This window comes from Podarcis gaigeae (genome assembly GCF_964106915.1).
Source record: "Podarcis gaigeae genome assembly, chromosome: 5".
NCBI lineage: Eukaryota > Metazoa > Chordata > Lepidosauria > Squamata > Lacertidae > Podarcis > Podarcis gaigeae.
In genome coordinates this window covers 39,595,755-39,614,812 of record NC_139681.1, presented here as the reverse complement: position 1 = coordinate 39,614,812, position 19,058 = coordinate 39,595,755, and the positions used below count along the sequence as shown (strand labels likewise).

Sequence of the window (19,058 nt, the reverse complement as noted above, 5' to 3'; positions counted from 1 at the left end):
TGGTATCAGCTGTTTAAGGCAGTATAGGTCAAAACCAGCCCTTTGAATTGGGTCCAGAAAGTTAACCTGCATTGGTTCTAGTTGTTTGTGGGGTACATTTTACAAGGACTGCCCCTTCTGAGATCTCTGAAGTAGGTACAGTCTTACCCACCACGACAGCAAAGCTGATCTACTCAGAGACTAGATTCACTCTGCTGCTGCCTGTTGCGTGCCGAGGTCCCCAAGCCACCCAAAAACAAACTCACACTTCACACATCAAATTTTGTTTAAGGTTTTTGGCATGATTTTGGCCACAGCTTTATTTAAATACACAAATGTGAGTGGTTGCTTAGGGATTGGTTATGACTATCTGTCCCCCCCCCCCCCGGCTGGGGACAGAACTGACTTCCAGACACCACCACAAGCCAGTAAGGGAAAACAATATCGGGGAGAAAATGGAGCTGAGTCACAGACCCTCACCTCTCCCCGCATGCTTCCGGGGGCTTGCACGGCCCAAGCCTGATGCCAGGGGCTTGGACGAAAGCATGGCAAGCCCCTGGATTCCTTTAACGGAATTCCCTTGCAGCACCACCATTGGATGGGTAGGCCCAGCCAATCCTTACCCCTCCACCAACCAAATTTTAACTAATGCCTAACCGCAACCTTACAAGTTGTGACGATTTGCTATGCAGTAGGCAAAACCCAAATGGCACCAATCAATCAGCCAAATGGACAAAATTCCTACCAGGCCCCTGCCCCAACAGCAGGCGGGCCCATGACAGGCACAGCAAGGTCAAGGACAAAAAAACACCCCCAATTCAGGGAGGGTGGGTAGGTGATCCGGTGCACGCAGCCCAAGAGGACGCCCAAAGCTGTGTGTCCAGTAGTTAAAACCTTTGTCCCCACCCCCAAATTGGCAACATTGAAATCTCCCCAGAGACTCAAATTACACAATCACTGCCTGTGGACATCCAAACAGAACTGCCCAGCAACAGTGGGGTGGCCTGCTGGCCCCACCGCAACACGTGCTCTCTGTTACGGAGAACACGTTTTACCACTTCTTGTCTACTTCCACTTTCACTGAAGCCCTGCTTCGTATCTACACAAAGAAAGTTCTGGATTTTTGCCTTGAACAGCCAATTGCAAATCTTTTCTTCAAAGTTCTTACAGGGAGCAATGCAGCCCTGAATCAATCTACTTAGAAGAGACTTTCTTTAGAAATTACTGCCAGCTAAGTATGCTTAAGATTGCCACCTGGATAATATAATTTAGAGATAACAGATTAATAAGGGGCCCTAATATTTTTGGGACTAGAGAAACAGCAGGAAATGTAAGGAATTGTTGTGGCAACCACAAAATACCCATTTCATAGAAGAAAAGCTAGTGATGCTCAGAACACTCCACCTGTAGGTAAAGCACCTATATTCCTAAAACAAACAAACAAACAAACAAACACAAAAAGTTCCCAACAGAAAAAAATAGGGAGAGGAGACCTTGTCAAACACCAAGGGTAGTGTCTGAGAGTAGCCAGGTGCCCAGAGATGTTTGCAGCCTCAGTGATAGAATAGTGTATTGATACATTATTTGTTTATATTCTTCCTTATTGTGTTGCTCACTGGAAGGACAGATCGTGAAGCTGAGGCTCCAATACTTTGGCCACCTCATGAGAAGAGAAGACTCCCTGGAAAAGACCCTGATGTTGGGAAAGATGGAGGGCACAAGGAGAAGGGGACGACAGAGGACGAGATGGTTGGAAAGTGTTCTCAAAGCTACCAGCATGAGTTTGACCAAACTGCGAGAGGCAGTGGAAGACAGAAGTGCCTGGCGTGCTCTGGTCCATGGAGTCACAAAAAGTCGGACACGACTAAACGACTAAACAACAGCAACAACAACATTGTGTTGGTTTCACCAAAATCCTGCTGTTGTGTGCTGAACTAGGGTAGTCAGGTCAAAGGAGGACTTGAATCATCTCTTGTGATAATTCAGAGCTGCGTTCTTTTATCAGCTGTAGTTTGTCACACAGGGGTCAGAAAAAAAGCTGAACTGGATGAAATTATCCCTTTTATGAAAAGGTACTACTTTGACTATTCTATAAAAAGTTGTGGTTTAATAAGATAACGGCACTCTGCATGTGCCCTGAGGCTCTCTTTCTTTGGGCAAACAGATACCACAATTACTATACCTGGCTTCTGTAGAGGGGAGATCCTTTTAACCTGTTCTGCTACATTTGCATGGACGCCTGGGCCGCAAAGTTATTTGCAAGCCACTAGTAAACCAGATTGTGCCAACCTTTTGCGGCAACCACTGTTTCATTCTAATAGCTTAACAGTTTGGATTTAACAATACAACCTATGTCATGAGCATCTGAGGAACAATGCATTGACAGCTGCTTAAAACACACCTGAAAAATGCATGTATATAAGGAGCCAAAAGTGGATACTAATTCCACCCCATCATGGTGCTTATTCTGTTGTTTCTGTGCAGGATCAGACCAGAAAAGCAGCAGGTTCATTGCCAAAGGAGGCTCCCAGCTTTCCTTTGGCTCCCTAGCTGCATTTTGAATATCTAGAAGCTTTCCCTGTTTTAAGCATTCACCATTATTTTGTTGAGATATACAGTGGTACCTCGGGTTACATACGCTTCAGGTTACATATGCTTCAGGTTACAGACTCCGCTAACCCAGAAATAGTACCTCGGGTTAAGAACTTTGCTTCAGGATGAGAACAGAAATCGACTGGCAGAATCCGAGACGTGGGAGAAGAAACAACTGAGGAGGATTGGGAAAAGTTTAAGGACTATTTGAAAAAACACTATAAGTTGTATGAATGTTAAAAAAATGCACCTTTCAGGAAATTCTAGCTTCAGCAAATGTAAGTTATTGGAATGAAAATTAAGACACAAGAATTCAGAGGTAAAATAATGAAATAACTTTATTGTGTTTAATATAAAACATATAAGAATTGAGCGACAGTAAAATTGAAAATAGGGAACATGATAAAATGGAAGTTACAATAAGTTTTGAAATAAGTTAACAAATTGCTGATGCTTTATAAGACAGAGAACGCAGGGTTCGGAGGATGTGAGGAAGTCCTATAGGTTAGATGGAAAAAGAATATGGAAATTTGTTATTTATATCTCTCTTTCTTATAACCACTCTTTATTCTTTTTTCTGTATTTCTGTACCTTTAAAAAAGCAATAAAAAAATGTTTAAAAAAAAAAAAAGAGAACAGAAATCGTGCTCCAGTGGAACAGCGGCAGCAGGAGGCCCCATTAGCTAAAGTGGTGCTTCAGGTTAAGAACAGTTTCAGGTTAAGAACGGAACTCCGGAACGAATTAAGTACTTAACCCGAGGTACCACTGTAGCTGGGAACGGGAGCGATAAATCAGCATTGGAGGCTGGGAGGAATTGAGAAACTGGAAGATTGTAGGGTGTTCAGATGCAAAGGGCAGGGGGAGCATTTTAATAGGTGAAGCTTTTCTCATCCTTGAGCTGAACCTGTATGGCAACCCACATTGTGCCAGCTGTAAAGCCACCACCTCTCTTTACCCAACTACTAGAGCTTCAGGAGTTCTGTCTACCTTTATATTAGTTTTCTTGGAAAAGAGAAGGAAGGCTGAACATCAATATTTTTGGAGATGCCCCCTGAGTTCAATGGGGCACACTCCCAAGTACCTGGACATAGGATTGCAGCCTGATTCTCCCTGTATATATAATCCATGAGAGTCCTCAAATTGTGTTGCTTTCCTCGAGACCCTTGAACTAACACTCATAGGCTGGCTGCTTACTTGTACAAACCCCAGACCAATTAAATCTATTATTCATTGCGAAGTTTTCAAATGATAGGACCCCGAATGCTTATCTCTGAGCTCTGCTACTCAGAGAGCTGGAGCTTCAACCATTTCGTTTGATAGCCTATCAAGAGATATGTGCCCCAATAGATATCTGTGAATGAACGAAATGATTGGTTCCGGGCACAGAGCTAGTAACTGAGTAACAATTCACATATTTAAGCAGCACATTGCAAACGTGGGCTGTGATCTTGTGCAGACTTCCATGTAAGACCCATTAGGACATGGTGAGACTTAACTTCTGAGTAAATATACATAGGGTTGCACTACTGAGCTGTGGATTTCTCTATGAGCCAGATAACATTTTTTGAAAAATAACAACAACATGCCCTAAAAGTACATTACAGAATTTCAAGGAAATATTGGAATAAATGCATTCTATGGCTTTTTATTCCCTATTATCACAGACCCCAGTTGTTCTTAATGCTGGATTTGAAAGAGAGTGTGTGGGGGGGGGTTGCAGGAGAGGGGGTGTATTTTCAACTAAATATATGTAAAAAGAAATGCCCTAGCACCCCTTTTCATTTCACCTTTTATATGGATAGAAGCATTGTGTTTTTAGCAGCTGCAAATAAATTTAACATGTGAAGTTTTTTCCCTGTTCAAAAGTGGGGGTGCTGTGATAAGGATTTGTCTCTCAAGCAGTTGTTAAAGACACAAAGCCTCTGTCCATATAAATGAACAGATGAGGCTTTCACTATCACTGCATCCTTATTCATGGAGAAAACTTTACCTGTTGAGTTTCTACCCAATTGTCCCCTGCACTTAGCTTCTCTCAATAAATTAAAAAGCAAGGGGAATAGCTGTCACTCAGTGGCAGAGCATCTAGTTAGCAGACAGGTGTCTTCAGGTACAGAGCGGAGGGACCCCTGTGTGAAACCCTGGAAAGCTGTTGCCAGTCAGTGTAGGCAATACTGAACTAGATGGAGCCATGTATATAATAATATATTATTACCTGTGTTTCTGTGCAAGAGTTCCCAACTTTATCCCTCCCCACCCCAGTTTGAACAAGTCCCATTGTTTTTGATGAGATTTCAACACACAGAGCTGGTTTCAAGATGAGTAGCTCCTGTCCTCAATGCAGAGTAACCTCAGCACCCCAGAATGCCCGGTTTTGGTGGAACCTAAATGTTTTAAAAGTGTACTTAAACTTCTCTGGTTTCCATGGGGTTTAGGAGCATGTGTGCTGCCAAGCAGCTTTTTAAGGAGATATTGAAATGTTGCTTTTGCTTAACTACACTGCAAGGAACCCAAGGGCCATTGTGTTTCAATATACAATTACCACACCGTGAACCAGTGCACCAGTTGTTTGCTTGTTGTGCAACGTTACACTTTTGGGATCATTGGTTTTGTGTGTGTGTGTGTGTGTGTGTGTGTGTGCTCAGAGGCACCTAGATTTAATTTAAAAGATGTTGAAGCACCCACAAACACATTGAAGCACCCACACTCATTTCCCAATCCGGCTAAGTGAAAGTATTGCTACAATAACACACGGTTTCTATTTCTTCCCTCGCTCTCACTCCACCCGTCTTAATGCAAAATAAGTAAGAGGCATAAGTGCAGTCAAGAGTTCTTTTTATTTTTCAGCAACTCAAAGGGGAAGCACATTTACAAACTGAATGAAGCCAGGAAAGGTGGCACAAAACAATCAAAGCAACCACAGTTTCCCACAAATTGATAGCATTTATGAACTTGTACTTTTTGAACATTATTGCAGTGTATGCTTAAAATTCAATACATCATTAAATTCAGCACATCATTATGCAAAGTTCTGTCAGAAAACATATAGGCATATTACACAGCAATTCTATACAGATGAGTAAGAATTAGAAAATTAATTGAACTGAAAGGGATGCAACAATCTCGAAACAGATCTTTAATAAAAGCAAGGCAACGATTCCCCCGCTGCTTTAACATTGAGAGTTACATGAAAAATGATCTGTGGATGAAACAAAGAAGAAAATTAGTTTTATGTTCTCTTATATTCTAACAATATAATATCACATAATCACACCCAGGCTTCCTTACTGGGAAACACTTGCCTTTAGCAAGACTGATATAAACAGATAGAGCATTTCCTATTAACTGATTGCCTGTGCTGGGAAAAGCTGCACCTGTTGAATTTTGCCTACTATGCAGCCGTTAAAAGCACTGATCCTTTGACTACAAAAAGGTGGCAATTCTAAATGAGCTCTACATAACAGATTTCCTAAATCAAAGGCTAACTCACTTTTAAAAAAGCATGATTCACTACACTTTGAATTACAGCCAAAGCTAACCTGCTTATTAGATTAAAGAACCTGTTTTTAAGTACCCTTTCGCATTCAAAAACCTAACTGGCATGCAAAATAATAATCTTTAGAATTCATGCAAGTTTCTCATACAAGCGGTTTTGCAAATCAACCCTACAGCCCAGTTTACTCAGAAGTCCTCCCCCCCCCCGCTCCCCACATTTTGCCTGTGGAAGATGTCTTGCCGCAGAAGAGCAGGGCGGTGGAGCACCTCAATCGCCCCATTTTCCCATGCCGTATGCCTCTTTAGATCAGATTCTCAAAGAAGTATATGCATAGGAAAAAGGAACAACGAGCAAGTATGGAGAGGAATCCTGCAGTTTGCAACAGAGGTCACCAAGAAACCTAGAAGAAAAACATACATGAAATACACACAAATATATTCCCTATGCACCCATTTACATTTCCACATGAGGCAACATTAATTTATTTGCAGTGCCCCCATTCACTGCTTCTTTCAACAGCATCTAAAACACAAGAACTAGATATCTCAAAGAAAAGACACTCACATATGGACCAACGTGCGGCAGGAAGAAAAAGACTGAACAAAAAGTGATTTCGTTGCTTTAAAGAGTGGCACAATGCAAGAAAACTCCTCTGTAACCCCAGGAAATCTCTTACTAGTGCCATAGCGTTGCAAGAAAAAGTAGAAAAATCTCCCCAAAAAGTGCCCGGATCACCGAAGGCGCTGGACTTGTCTCCTGCTCCCAATGCGAAGAGGAACTCCTCACAATGATCTTACCTGATCAGTTGCCGGGGCTCTTCAGTGCTCCACGTCCCTCTGCCTCAGAATTTATCCTTTGACCAAGACCTTGAGGAGGGATTACAAGACAGTGTTGCTGTTTTCCGAAGCGATAACCATCCTTCCCCCTTGCCAAGGCCTCGGCTGCACCTGCAGATGGGGGCCACGCAAGAACTGTGCTTTGCTGAAGGCTTGGGAAGTATCACTTTTGCAAGAGAGGGGAGGGAACGCAGCTGGCAAAGGGGGGGCTGATCCAAGCCATGGGAAGGCACAGCCCAAGGTGCCCCGTTATCGCCTGTTTTTCATTCACGGACGTCAGCAATTTCTGAAATGTTAGCCTGGGAGAGGACTTTCAGTTCTGGGAAAAGTTGTTTTTCATTTTCTTCCTTTTGTAAAAAAAGAAAGGCCTTTCGTGCTCACATGACTGTCAAGGCCAATGCTTCCCCGTGTTTTTCTAAGCGCTAGTCAGGATCCCTGAAATTTTGTTCTTTATTGCTAATAAAGGAAGACATTATTTACTGTGCACAGAACTACAGTTCCTAGAGTGGTATAATAATCAACCCCCTTTCCCAGGGAATGCTGGGAACTGCAGTTCTCTGTCAGGAGTAGCTGTCTCCTAACAACTCTCAGCATCCTGAACAAACAACAGCTCCCAGAATTCTCTGGAGGAATCCATGACTGTTTAAAGTGGTTTCAAATGCATGGCTTTAAATTTGTGTTGTGATTGTGGCCTATGGTGCCCCGACTCGTGAACAGTTGGTGAAGGATTTTAGGCAGTCTAAACGTGACTTTTGCAAATTCCAGAAACTCTAATAGTTGCTGATAAACAAAAAAAATTCCTTCCAGTAGCACCTTAAAGACCAACTAAGTCAGTTCTTGGTATGAGCTTTCGTGTGCATGCACACTTCTTCAGATACACTGAAACAGAAGTTTCCAGACCCTACTGATAAAGTTGCTGATAAAGTGAGATTTGACTAGGAGATCCTTATTACAAAGATATCTTAGGGTTGTGGTTGTTGTTTTTAACCAGCTCTTGAAACATGTTTATGAATTTATATACAGCAGACCGTATATCCTATTTTCCAGGGACACCCCAAATTTACAGAAGCCATCACAGTTTTTGATTTGATCCCAGAAGGTCCTGCTTTTCCTTAGGACGTCCCTATTTTCACTGGAGAAATGTTGGAGGGTATGGAGTTATGTGACCCCAGAGCCAAGGAGATAAGTAACTATACAACCTTTAGAAGATATCTGAAGGCAGCCCTATATAGTTTTATTATGCTTTTAAAGTGGTACCTCAGGTTAAGTACTGTACTTAATTCGTTCCGGAGGTCTGTTCTTAACCTGAAACTGTTCTTAACCTGAAGCACCACTTTAGCTAATGGGGCCTCCTGCTGCCGCTGCGCCGCCAGAGCATGATTTCTGTTCTCATCCTGAAGCAAAGTTCTTAACCAGAGGTACTATTTCTGGGTTAGCGGAGTCTGTAACCTGAAGCGTATGTAACCCGAGGTACTACTGTATATGTGTTGGAAGTCACCCAGAGTATCATCGTCATCATCATCATCATCATCATCATCATCATTATGAAATAGGGCATCCCTATTTTCAATGGAGAAATGTTGGAGGGTATGTATACTGACTTTTCTAATTTTTTTGGTAAGCTGTTATGGGTATTTATTGCAGAAGACCAAGATATATTAAATGGCATTGTCATTATTGCTGCAATTATATACCCGCTTATCTGGCTGGAACTAAAACGTATTGAACTCTGTGGGTTTTTCTTCTAGGTGGACATGCACAGGATTGCACCTTTCTTTCATTGAGCTCAGGGTAGTGCCCATGGCTCTTTGGCCCCTATTTTGTCATCACAGCAGCCCTGTAAGAAAGGCGAAGGTCAGTAACTTTTTATCAAGCTAGTATTGAAGTGCTTTTAACCACATCTTGATAGGGTAGATGATACTGTTTATCAGCCTGCTGTGGAAAGTTTCATGCAGCTGCTAAAGGCCAGGTGGGCTTTTCTCCAACTTGGCTGCATTAGCTGCAAACTCTATCTGAAAGAGGGACCTGCTGAACTTAGGAGAACTTTCTTCTGGACAAGATATGCACAGTATTGGGCTGGAGAGATTTTAAAGCAGTCAGAACTGCAAGGTCAAAACATTAATATATGATGGCTGCATACACAAAGACCACATAGGCAGAGAAGACTTCCTGGGATTTCAAGCTCTAAAGTGGAAACATGTAGGGAGCCTCTGTAACATATGAAGTTGAGAATCATATAGTGCCCAAAATGATCAAGTTCAGTTCTCACGAAAGATGATTTTCAGAACTTAGCTCTGCAACTGTCCCTTCATGCTGTCTTGTGTGCATTGCAGGGTTTGTTTACTTGTTGGTGGCAACTTTAGGCATATTAAAATTGTGTCCCTTGGAATGCTGGGGGTATTATTCAGCCAATAAGATGCTAAGCTTCCTCCACAGACACCTAAAGGGAAGACAGAGGTTTCTTTTAGTACCCTTTTAAAAATTACCCCATAAAAGCGGCCCTACTGTTAGGCAGATTGAGGTGGCCACCTTGGGGGGCAGGTGCTGGGGGCAGAGGTGACACTTGCCCTGGTTGTTCCTCCTGATCTCTATGACTGTTCCTTCTCTTGGAGGAGAGACCTGGGTGTGCCAGTCAGCCTGTCCTGTGCCCCACAAACTAGCATGCTGTCCTGAGGTGCAGGAGAAGATGTGATTCCTTCACATTTGTGGGACAATTCAGGAATAGGCCTCAAGCCTCTTAAACCAGGGTTGGGGAAACTGGGTCTCTTCAGACATTGTTAACCCCCATCAGCCCCAACCAGCATGGCCAAAATGGTCAGGGATGATGGGAACTGGAGTACAACATTAGAAGCGCCACAAGTTTTCAAACCCTGACCTAAAGAAAGCTCAGATATTTTAAGTTGTTTTATTCTGCCCTTCCTCCAAGGAGCTGAGAAAGGCATATAGTATATGCCACATATAGTTCCTCAAGTCACTTATATATAATCCTGTGAGATTGGTTGGGCTTCCTTTATGGATGACTGGGAATATCTTAGACCACCACTCAAACTATTATAACCATAGGTAAAGGTAAAGGGACCCCTGACCATTAGGTCCAGTTGTGACCGACTCTGGGGTTGTGGCACTCATCTCGCTTTATTGGCCAGGGAGCCGGCGTACAGCTTCCGGGTCATGTGGCCAGCATGACTAAGCCGCTTCTGGCAAACCAGAGCAGTGCATGGAAACGCCGCTTACCTTCCCACTGGAGCAGTACCTATTTATCTAATTGCACTTTGACATGCTTTCAAACTGCTAGGTTGGCAGGAGCAGGGACCGAGCAACGGGAGCTCACCCCATTGCGGGGATTCGAACCGCCAAACTTCTACTCGGCAAGTCTAGGCTCTGTGGTTTAACCAATAGCACCACCCGCTATTATTTGGGGAAAGCTGGCACTTTTCTTCCAGGTGCCCTAATGTCTTAAACTTTTGATTTCTGCCTGCAACGAACCACATATTATAGGCTTATTTATTTATTTTTAAAAGCATGCCCTATCAGAGTATACATTATTTTGTGCTGCATAATGATGACAAGGGAATTAAAGGCGGGCCAAAGACTTTCGGCACTCCTGCATTTGTGCACCAAGACACCCAAGCCACAAAGTTCCCAGGAGAACAATAAATCACACTGACACGGAATATTTTGGTTTATGGGTTCAAATAGGCCACCACTTTATTGATTACAGATGTGCATGGTTTGGCTTAGGCACTGGGGTGAAGCCAGGCTATATCTTGACTCCTGCCCATCTACAGGGAGTCCACAGAAGGGTAAACCACTGATAGGGGGTGCCCTATAACTTACATCAGATAGTGGCACCACCTCGAGGGCTCCCTGTAAGGGCTGTGACATGGCCCTAGCCCACGCCCAAGCTTCAGATAGTACTCACATCCCGGATCCCTTTAACAGATAGTACTCACACCCCGGACCCCTCCAAACAAACAAAGGCATACACAGTGCCTAACCTCACAAAAGTTGTGACAATTGCTACTAGGTAGGTGGGAGCCAAATGGCCGGTGCCAATTTGCCAAGTGGAAAAAATTCCTATCCAGCCACAACAACATGGCGACTGACAATTGCCATAGCAAGGTCATCTCAGAGCAAAGCATGAAAAGAGGATGGGCAGGCAGGGAGACATGACGAAGAGGCAAGGAAGAGGGAGCTGGCTGGCTGCACTAAGATTAAATGGCCCACGGCCACACCCACCTTGCAAACTGATTGGCTAGAGCTGTCTCTTAACACAGGTGAAGTGGCCGGCCTTTGAATAGGGGCGAGGTGGTGTATCTCCACCCCTACGCTAGAAAACTATTGAGGTCATGAGCAAGAAACAGGTTGTGCCCACACTGCCAGCATACTAGGTCTTAAACTGAGTTAGACCCTTGGTCCATCAAGCTCAGTATTGTCAACACTGCCTGGTAAAATCTCTACAGGGTTTCAGGCAGGACTTTTCCAGCCCTACCTGAAGACACCAGGGATAGAACCAGGGACTCTCTGCATGAGAAGCAAGTGCTCTAACATGGAGCTACAGCCCTTTCTCTTAAATCCAGGTCAGTGAATAGGAGTGCAAACCTAGACTATGGTAATTATTCTTAGTTCATTAATTTATAGTTCAAGGGCCGAATCTCACCTGTATAGCACATGATCTTTAAAAGAAACCCTGGAGAAAATGAGACCTTTCTTTTGTTTATGAGAAATGGAAGCCTAGCCAAAGGGGGGGAAAATGTGTGTGTGTTTAGAAAAGGCTTCATATCTTTGTGTACATACAGTGTGAAATGTGAGGAGTTTACCAGCTTGAAACTGTTCTTTGTTACATGCTTATCAGAACATTGCTTTCTCACTCTGGTTTTCTGTTAGATCATCTAAAGCTGTGGAGACATGGAATGCATAAACAAGTGATGCCCAGATCTCTTTGTAAGTAGCACAAATGCAGATGGCCCGGAAGCGCTGGGGGGAGAAAACAAAACAAGCAAGGTATTGTGAATCTGAAGTGTAACAGCTAGAAGAATGCAAAAATATAATTTGTATTCTCTTCCATCTGCAATTTCTCCACTGGGCCCAGAGAAAACCTGTACAAGAAAGGGGCAGAGAAAAGAAAAGGGGAAGCTCAGCTGAACTGTGCTTTGAAAGAATCAGAAACATATTAAATGCTCCCTGTGACAATGACAAGTTCCTATTAACTGTAGGATATATGTGACTCACTCATCAATGCAGATTCTGGCTAGGACAGTAATTCCCAATTGGTGGCCTGGGGACCCAAAGGTGTGTCCATGGCACCAATCACATAGCAAAAATTACGACAGAGGTATCAACATTTTCAAAAGTACGGGGTCCATGGCTTGGCTTTTGAAAAACAAGGGTTCTGCAGTACTTAGTTAATTGGGAACCACTGGGCTAGGATGATCAGATGGATGCAGTGGTGAGCTTCTTCTATCCTTTTAAATCCTCATCTATGGAAGAAGGCGTTTCAACATCTTTGGCTGGTCATGCAGCACTGGCAAAAATGGCATAATCTTACCTTGCACACAGAACCTAAGGGATCCCTGGCACTAGGGTTTTTTACACCTTGTCTCATTGAGGGCATGGTCCACTATGCAAGATCAGTACTGCATTGTGCACTGCATTGCACCGGCCTTAATAATAATACAGTAATAATAATAATAATAGTCAGGGAACTGCCATCGGCTCAGAGGCAAGAGACAGATGGGCAGTTGTGTTACAGGGAGCCTCTGAAAATCTTCCGGCAAGGAGGAAAGCCCCACCTCCAGCGGAGAAGAGGAGCAGGGACCAGAGGATGCTAGTGAGAGCCTTAACACGGCTCCTGAGCAAGCCGGAGAGGAGGGAAGCACGCCCTTGCCATCACCCATCCTGCGCAGTAGTCGAGGCACAGGGAGGGGCGGAAACGGTTGGGGGTAAAGAAACTTTAATGTTGGGAGAGGTACAAAAAAAGGCCACTCCCGGATTCTGCTAGTGATTGAGTCAGACATGTACTTGTGACGCTCTTCACTGTAAATAGTTTGCACCAAAATAAAGCCTGTAAAAGACAGGTTGGAGTCCTGCCTGGTTACTCTCGAGCAACCGCAACAGCCATCTGACAATAATAATAATAATAATAATAATAATAATAATAATATGGGTGGCTTCCAGCATATAAAAAATAATAATAGTAAAACATTAAACCTTTAAATACTTCCCTATACAGGGCTGCCTTCAGATGCCTCTTAAAGGTTATAGAATTACTCATCTCCTTGACATCTGATGGGAGGGCATTCCACAGGGTGGGCACCACTACCGAGGATGCCCTCTGCCTGAATATTACAATTAAGGCTTCAAACAGCTTTCACAGCTCCTTACAGTGACAACTGCACCCTGTTGTCTGAGCTTAAGCAAGAGCCTTTTGTTACTTCTAGGTAACAAGTGTGTAGCCTGGCAAGACTATCCATCAGGCAGATGGGCCAGGAGGTGCCAGTGCTCTGCTCGACATCTCTAGGTAGGACCGGGAGAGACACGTGCTTGAAACCTTGGAGAGCTGCTGCCAGTCAGGATAGACAGTGCTAAGCTAGATGGACCAGTGGTCTGACTCAGTAGAAGACAGCTTCCTATGTTTCTGTGTTCCTATTCTAAAAAAGGTTCATGCCATCTCATCCCATCTGCTGCCAGCACAGAAATTGACCCAGCCACCATGCCCCACTGTTCTGAAGTAGAGAGAGCCTTCTTCCACTTCCAGAGAGGTGTTATGTGTTTGGGGAAGGAAGTGCCATCCAGCAGCTTCTGGGCTAACCTTAAAGGCAGCCCCACACAGGGTGAACTATGATAATCCGGTCTTGAGGTTCATAGGTCACTGTGGCTAGGCCATCTGTGTCAAAGACCAGTTGTTGACTGCACACCAGCAGAAGCTAATAAAATGAACTATTTTCCACTGTAGCCACTTGAGGAGGGCTGATGGCAAAAAGTTAAAAGGTAAAGATCAAGGACCCTGTTATGTACTGAGTTGAATAGGATCCAAACTGCAGCAGTCTGATTGGTCCTAGAACAATAGGATCCAAAATGCAGCAGTCTGATTGGTCCTAGAACAATAGGATTCAAAATGCAGCAGTCTGATTAGTCCTAGAACAATGCAGCAGTATGATTGGTCGGCAGGAGCCACCCAATCCAGCTCCAGATAGAAGTGAATCCACAACCTGATTGGCCTACAGGAGAATTCCGGAATTAGCCAATCACGTGCAGCCCATTGTGTAAATAATGTATGTAAAGCAGATACTCTGAGGGGACTTCCATTCCCTCCTCACCACTATGAGCTGAATAAGGAGCATGAAATCCACTCTCGACTCTGAGTATATTTCAGACCCCTGGAAAGTTAAGTCCAGTCAGAGGTGACTATGGGGTTGCAGTGCTCATCTCGCTTTCAGGTCAAGGGAGCTGGCATTTGTCCACAGACAGCTTTCTGAGTCATGTGACCAGCATGACAAAACCAATGGGACACCGTGATGGAAACCAGAGCACACAGAAATGCTGTTTACCTTCCCACCGCAGCAGTACCTCGTTATCTACTTACACTGGCATGCTTTTGAACTGTTAGGTTGGCAGAAGCTGGGATACAGCAACAGGAGCTCACCCTGTCGCAGAGTTTTGAACCACTGACCTTCTGATCAGCAAGCCCAAGAGAGCACTCCCAACCTGTGCACTTGCTCCATTTGGGGTGGCTGTAGTACAACATTGTCCAGAACACGCAACCACAAGGCTTCCATTTGGCTTTCATCTTGCCAGGTTATGGCTGACCTGTCAGAAATGGATTTCTGGACTAGATGGCTGTTTCTCAGAACCAGTAAGACCCATAAGATCACAAGTACCATCCAGCAGAGACTACCTTTTACTTACTGTAGTTTGCTCCTCACCAAGCTACACTTCCCGGCACCCTTACCACACTACATTTCCCAAGATTTTTTGGAAGAAGCCAGGTGCTTTAAAGCCAGCTGTGATTCCTACAAGGGGTTGGACTGCATGACACTTGGGGTCCCTTCCAGTTCTATCTTTCTTAGATTCTACAATTTTATAGTTATAAAACCAATGATTCATCTGTTAACTAATGACATATGCAAAACTTATTTTTGCTTATTTTTGGAAAAATTATTTGAGGGAAAATACATAGTAACCTTCATGGAAGCTGCAATTTTAATTCATAGGAGCTCAAATAAGGAGACCGTTTTCTTCTTTTAACCTTATTTTGAAGGGGAGTTCTGTACAGAGGCGATTTAGCCTTCAAGAGAGAAATCTAAACCGGGGACCTTGATGAGAGAGGAAGAGTTCACATAGCCTTGATGCAAGTTACAGATATCAAACAGGTGGAGGAGGGCGGAAGACACGCAGGCGGAGGGAGAATTATCTTTTAGCTCTTGATGTGGGAGTATCAGGAAAATGAACCTTGGAGAAGGGAAAGCATCTGAGCGAAAACACAGTGACACAGCTGCAGAGTTATGGATACAGCAAAGCCAAAGGCCTGTAATTGATGAAGGTCACTTGCTTCGCAAGCTGTGTTTTCGTAAGCGATTGCTGAACATGTAGGCTCCAAAGGCAGTGGGAAAGAGAGCAGAGCTTGTGCAGGGTCTAGCGGCTCAAATGGGGTTGGGGAAACTGTGCCCCTTCAGATGTTCTTGGACTCCCATTAGCCCCAATCAGAATGGTCAAAGCTCAAGGATGATGGGAGTTGTAGTTCAACAACATCTGGGGGCTGCAGATTAGCCACCACTGGGCTAAAAAGAGAGAGCCATGAACCAGGATGTCCCTGGGTAAAATCTCCCCTTCCCCATGAACACCAGGGACAAGCAGCAATGAGATCAACTCGGGGTGCCTTAAGTTGGATATCCATTTACCATGTCAATGCCCATGTACGTTTTACATGTATGATGCCATGCTCTTCTGTACCTTTGCTAGGAGCATCCAGGCACTTGTTCTTCCTCAGTACACAGGCACACAAACACACACACACACCGCCACTGCTGTACTGCTGCTTTTCCTGGGAATGACAACAAAACGGCAAATGTGATTCAATGCATGAAGCACATTGCAGTAAATAGAGATGCACACATGCACACACACATCCCAGCTCCACATATACTGTACTCTGATGGGGTCTGTGTTGGTGGTGAATGACCAGGAAAGGGATCTTGGCATTGTGGTAGATCGTTAGGTAGATGCACGTAGGGACTCAGCGTGCAGTAGCTGTGGAAAAACTGAAGTCACCCCAAAAGAAGGTATTGGAGCACGCCAAATTGTTTGCTCATGTGCACGCACCAAAGTAGGTCTACTTGAAAGGCAACCCATGAAGGTCTACATTGTTGCATACCCCTAATTATTATTTTTGTACAATAATAAGGTAGAATAGAAGACTATCTAATCATAAAAGGGATGTGGGTGTGAGGGGGCTTGGCTGCCACTACAGTAGCAAAGGAAGGCAGGGCCGGAGGGCCAGGGTGCACCGGAAGCTGGGGGGGGGATCGTAGGGAGGCAGTGGGAGCTGCAGGGCTGGGAGTTGCTGGGAGTCCCAGGCATTGCAGGAGGGCGGAGCCTCAAAAGTCCAGCAAAGGAAGTTTTGACGTTATTTCCCTAAAAAGCTCAACAGCTCTCCATCAAAGCTCTGCCCCAGGCAGAGGAGTCCCTCACTTCTGAATTTGGGGGTCCCACACTTCTGAATTTGCCACCACTCTACTATCTATAAACGCAAGGTGTACAATTACGGCCCTAGTAAATAGGGAAACAAAAAGTGCTGTGAAAGAAGATACATTTTTGTTTTTGTTCTTGTAACTGTTGCCAAGGTCTTATTAATGACAAGATTCAACCTATTGGGTCATGCTGCAAATTAGGTGTAAAATGGAAGAAAAGCAGGCAAGTTTGGGAGGAACCGAGTCAGTTTAGCTGGATGCGACGAGTGCATTTAAAATAATGATCAGAATGGCCAAAACTTCTGAAGAATAGGATCAAGCAGATAATGAGGGGAAAGTGTCATTAGGAAAATGTGATGAGAATTAAATTGCTTTTTAGCAACGGGCGTACTCTGGAAACAATTTAATACTCAAGTGCAATTCCCACATGACAATCTATTCGCTTTATCTTGCTTGATCCTGTGTCTCGGGATGGTAATTTGAAAATGTCCTCAGCCCTTCTGATGTTTCCTGGACTGGATGTGAGATTTTAAAAGTTAAAAGCTGGTCCAAATAACAAAAGCACTTCCCTTGGAGCCTTTCTGATCCATAAATGCAGCAATGCTTCTGAATACCAGTTACTAGAAACCATTGGAGGGGACAGTGCTTTTGTCCTCAGGTCCCGCTTGCTGGTTTCCCACAGTTTTCTGGTTGTCCACAGTAAGAACAGGAAGCTGGATTGATGGGCCACTGGCCTGATCCAATAGGCCCTTCTTATGTTCCTAATAAAAGGGACGCGGGTGGCGCTGTGGGTTAAACCACAGAGCCTAGGACTTGCCGATCAGAAGGTTGGCGGTTTGAATCCCCGTGACAGGGTGAGCTCCCATTGCTCAGTCCCTGCTCCTGCCAACCTAGCAGTTTGAAAGCACGTCAAAGTGCAAGTAGATAAATAGGTACCACTCCAGCGGGAAGGTAAACGGTGTTTCCGTGAGCTGCTCTGGTTCACCAGAAGCTGCTTAGTCATGCTGGCCACATGACCCGGAAGCTGTACGCCGGCTCCCTTGGCCAATAAAGCGAGATGAGCACCGCAACCCCAGAGTCAGTCACGACTGGACCTAATGGCCAGGGGTCCCTTTACCTTTTATGTTCCTAATAACAAATATGGTGTAGGCAGAATATGGCTACCCTCAGATAGGTGAATGGACGTTCTGTTCCCAGAGAGGAAATAAGCCTTCTCTCCCAAAAGCGTTGCTGATATCCAGGGCAAAAACTGGATGTTTTAGTCACTGGAAGCCAGTGGCCACTTACAGAAAAGCAGCTTCAGGTTTATTTAGCACAGACAAATAGCAAGTCAATAGTGGGGATGCTCAGTCTCCTCCACACAGTACTATTTCCTCTCCAAAATGTGGGTTAACTCTGTTGCGAGGAGAAGCTACAACACGGTCTCTTGCTTTTCTGTGTCATAAGATGCTTGTGCAGGGGTGGGGAACCTGTGGCTCTCCAGACAATGCTGGACTTCAACTCCCATCATCCCTAGCTATTTACCATGCTGGCTGGGGCTGATGGGTGTTGAAGTCCAACAACAGCTGGAGCACCACAGGTTCCCCATTCCTGACTTAGGATGGGCAGAGCTAGTTCCAGCTTTGAGGAGTCTCTGGGCAAAGCACCCTTTGATGTCACCTTCCTTCCCTTCAGGGCCCTGTTGGCCTTACTTTGCAATTATGGGTAGCAGAGACAGATTTAAGGCAGCATTACTAATAACTTCCCACTCACCCACCATCGATGTTTGTAAACAAAATTTCAGACAATTGCATTTTTTAATCCCACCAAATCCATTTCCATCCTCTTTAACAGGTTTCTTAATATGTTCTGCTATTTCCCCCCTTAAACTTCAAACCCCGCTGTGGACTTCACATACGGAAAGCAACTTCACATATGGAAAGGTTTCCAGTCCTCCTTAAAGGAATCTAAATTTGTGTCTCTTATCAGTGATGTAGGTTTTGCCATTTCTGTGCACTCCAAGGTTTTCATCAGCTATTCTTCCTTCTTGGGTATTTTCCCTCATCCTTCCACTTCTGTGCATAGAGATTCCTGCTGTGGTTGCATACATAAATGCAGTTGAAGCTTTCTTTGACATAGTGAATTGAGCAGAATGGAAGGCAAAGAGGTGGGGAGTGCTGAGTTTTGAGCTCGCATAGGGCTGAAATTTGAAAGACGGAAGTGCCTATGGGTAGCAGCTGTGCTGGGGGACTGGGCTTACTTGCCATTTTAATTTCCCCATTTTAATTTCCCACAATGGTACACACAGATCATCCAGGGGCACTGTGGGAAATAAAAATGGCAGCTAGATCCAGCAACATGGTGCTGCTTAGAGATTAGGAGGTTAGTTTAAACTTGGATGTTAGGAGGTTTAGTTTAGTTAGGAGGTTGGAGGTTAATTTAAAGGTGGATTATAGAGCTGCTCTCTGTGATTGACCTGCCAGGTGCTG

The 19,058-nt window shown here is 44.4% G+C and overlaps 2 long non-coding RNA genes across 2 annotated transcripts in view; one reads left to right on the top strand and one right to left on the bottom strand.

The window, feature by feature from the left end:
* Window positions 1-5,387: 5,387 nt before the first annotated feature.
* On the bottom strand, window positions 5,388-7,261 carry LOC310845228. The gene is made up of 2 exons (XR_014564583.1): window positions 6,863-7,261; window positions 5,388-5,768 (listed from the first exon to the last, which is right to left on the bottom strand). It is a non-coding gene; the product is annotated as an uncharacterized lncRNA (long non-coding RNA).
* A 3,965-nt stretch (window positions 7,262-11,226) lies between these two features.
* Window positions 11,227-19,058, top strand: part of LOC310845702 — a 40,620-nt gene continuing 32,788 nt past the window's right edge. The window contains exons 1-2 of the long non-coding RNA XR_014564919.1: window positions 11,227-11,481; window positions 11,789-11,905. This is a non-coding gene — a long non-coding RNA (uncharacterized lncRNA). The remainder of the gene's footprint in view (window positions 11,482-11,788; window positions 11,906-19,058) is intronic.